The 2,737-nt window shown below is 38.6% G+C and overlaps 1 protein-coding gene across 6 annotated transcripts in view; it reads left to right on the top strand.

The window, feature by feature from the left end:
* Window positions 1–2,737, top strand: part of PTER (phosphotriesterase related) — a 30,490-nt gene that overhangs the window by 9,305 nt on the left and 18,448 nt on the right. The gene's annotated exons all lie outside the window — the stretch shown is intronic.

Below are 2,737 nucleotides of genomic sequence, written 5' to 3'. Positions count from 1 at the left end.
CGCCGGGAACGGTGGGGGGGTGGTATGGGGCAGGGGCAGGGGGAGATGTGGGGGACGCGCATGGGGCCAGAGGCGGAGCAGCGTCATGGTGGGGCGCTGGGTGGCAGCACTCTGTCCCCGCCCACCTTCTCCCTTCCCCCCACTGCTCCTGGTGCGGCCTCATGTGGTCCCCCCCACCCCCTGCCGCTCCACCCCGCACCCCATGGTGAGTTTCTAATACTGCTTTAGCTGCCAATTAACTGAATCCAGTGACAGCAACGTATCTCACAAGAGGAGAGAATTGGCCCCATTGTTTTATTGTGGGTAATTTATTTAAACACCCCAAGCTTTGATTTCTTTATTTGTAAAATGGGATTACTTCTAATATTTATAAAGTAGTTTAAACAGCTACAGGCAGAATTTGCTGTAAAAACGTCTGTAAAATCCATATCTATTTCATAATACAGAACCTTCAATTCAACATATCCATCCCAGCTAGAAGAAAATTCCAGCAATAGAGCAGATAATTTTAGATTTTTTTTCCCTGGTAGAAACCAACAGACAGCACCTACAGGCTATAATGGATCATATACATAACCAGGGGTTCTTACATGGTTCAGACCAGATTAGTTGAGATTAATCTAATTTAACTGCTAGAAAGGAATTAGAGGGAAATTCCTCTTGAAAAATCAACAACTATATCAAAATAGCAGCCTGAAAGTAAACAAAAATTCTGATTCAATAAAAATCTTTTTTGTTGAATAATGTACTATGAGTAAAAAAGCAAAATAAAATAAAAAAGATAAAAAGAAACATTTAGGAAACTAAAGAAAAATACCAGAATATAATCAATTAGCAATCTCTACTTTTACCATACAAACTAATCTTTTAATTGCTGTATAATTACTCATTCAAACCATATTTATACAGGTTCGCCTCATCAGGCTGAAAACGCATTTAAAAATGGGGATGCAGGGGGAAAAGATCATTTGAAAGTCGAGCTAAATATGAAGTGTAAATAGCACATGTAGTGGTGCCAGGTTTTGTTTATATAGGAGAGCATAGTATGTTTAATACAGTCATTGTTGTCTCTATGCCTTGACTGGGAATGATTCAAATCACTGAACCTTTTACAAAACAAGAGGCTGGGCTACCGAACACCAGCTATAGTCAAGAACATTCAATTACTGACGGGGTCAGGCAACTCACTTTAAACCAACGATTAAAGCCAACGATTTTGTGACAGAGAAAGGTATTTTGCCTTTAATGATTCACACTTGAGCAGTCCCCTCTGAAATATACTTTGTGAGTTAATTTGGCAAAAACCAAATTATTACTTGGCAAAAACCAAGAAATTACAGTAATAAATTAGAAGATCGTTTCTAGCAAAATGACTGTTCTTTACCTTCACAAATAAGTGAACACAATGACCTACTAAGAGCACTATTATTGTAATCTCATATTATGGAAATTTCCTCAAGTGATGTTTTACATTAGGACAAGTGTATCTAGCACAACCACTTCTCCTGGCATTTACCATTTGAATCTATTACACAACATTGCCTTCTAACTGGGATTTTCGTACTGTATCTACTAGTATGCAGACAATGCAAATAGAGTAAATACAGTACGAAAGTGTCTTCTAACCATATCTCTCTCTTCAAAATGGCAAATTTTTCATAATTGGAATAATCACAGTTACTGAAAACTCTTTACCAGGCAGTTATTGATTCTATTACATGGAACCTGATACATTATTTTTACACTGGAATTCTATAGGTAGCTAGCACTTCCTTACTATAAAATGACCGTACTGTGTTACTCTGTTACTGTGTTTACCCTGAAAGATCTAAAACAGGGTATGCAGCACAAGTGCCGTAAGTGGCAGGCAGCCTCTGTTTGTGGCACTTGGCAGACAGAACCATAGCAGGAAGCAGAAAGCAGGGAAGGAGACCAGGTAGAGAGACAAATTAGGAAGCAGAGCAGCAGATGAGGCAGAGGAAGGGATCAGAGCAGCACTTGGGGACGGTGCAAGGCTGATTTGTGGCAGATGCCCACCTGCCAAAAAGGTTGGCCCTTGCTGATCTAAAAGATCTAGAAGTTATTCGTGCTTCATATAGAGAGCTTAATGCCCTTTTGATGCTAGTTTTTCTGTTGCAGTAATAGGTTAACACTATAAAAGTTGAACAGAAGATTTTCTGTGAGAGTGTCACCAGTAATAAATCCATGTTTATGATATTCACTAGAAGAGAGACAGAAGTGGGAAGGACCTCTCTCTTTAATCAATAATGTATGCTCCAGTTAGTCTTATCCTCTGGACATCATTAAACATGTATTTTGTTTCATAACTGATTATTTTGCTTGGCTGGGGATTGTGACTACATATCCTCAAGCCTTTGCAAGTAACATCAGGCAGATCTAACTTGAATTGGATAGTCAACTATGTTTAGTGTTAATATAGCAAGTATACTTAAGAAAAAATGGGAATTGCATCTAATTCTAACTTGTAGTGATCTAGACTAAACTTCAGAATGGAAGCCTTTGATAGGGTCCAACTTTGGCAATCACCTTAAGGAATATCTTAGTCACCACCCATTTATGCCTGGAGAAATAACATAACATGGTTTCATCACAATTAAGTTAAAAAGCCACCGTTCTAGATTCAGCCATGTCAAAGAAATGCTAGTCTGATCAAAATACTTTGCCAGTGAAACTAAGTCCATTGTAAAACTGAGTCTGAAATTCTGCTGTAAGAATT

Source organism: Alligator sinensis, unplaced genomic scaffold (genome assembly GCF_000455745.1).
Source record: "Alligator sinensis unplaced genomic scaffold, ASM45574v1 scaffold623_1, whole genome shotgun sequence".
Lineage (NCBI taxonomy): Eukaryota > Metazoa > Chordata > Crocodylia > Alligatoridae > Alligator > Alligator sinensis.
This window is presented reverse-complemented; position numbering and strand designations above follow the sequence as displayed.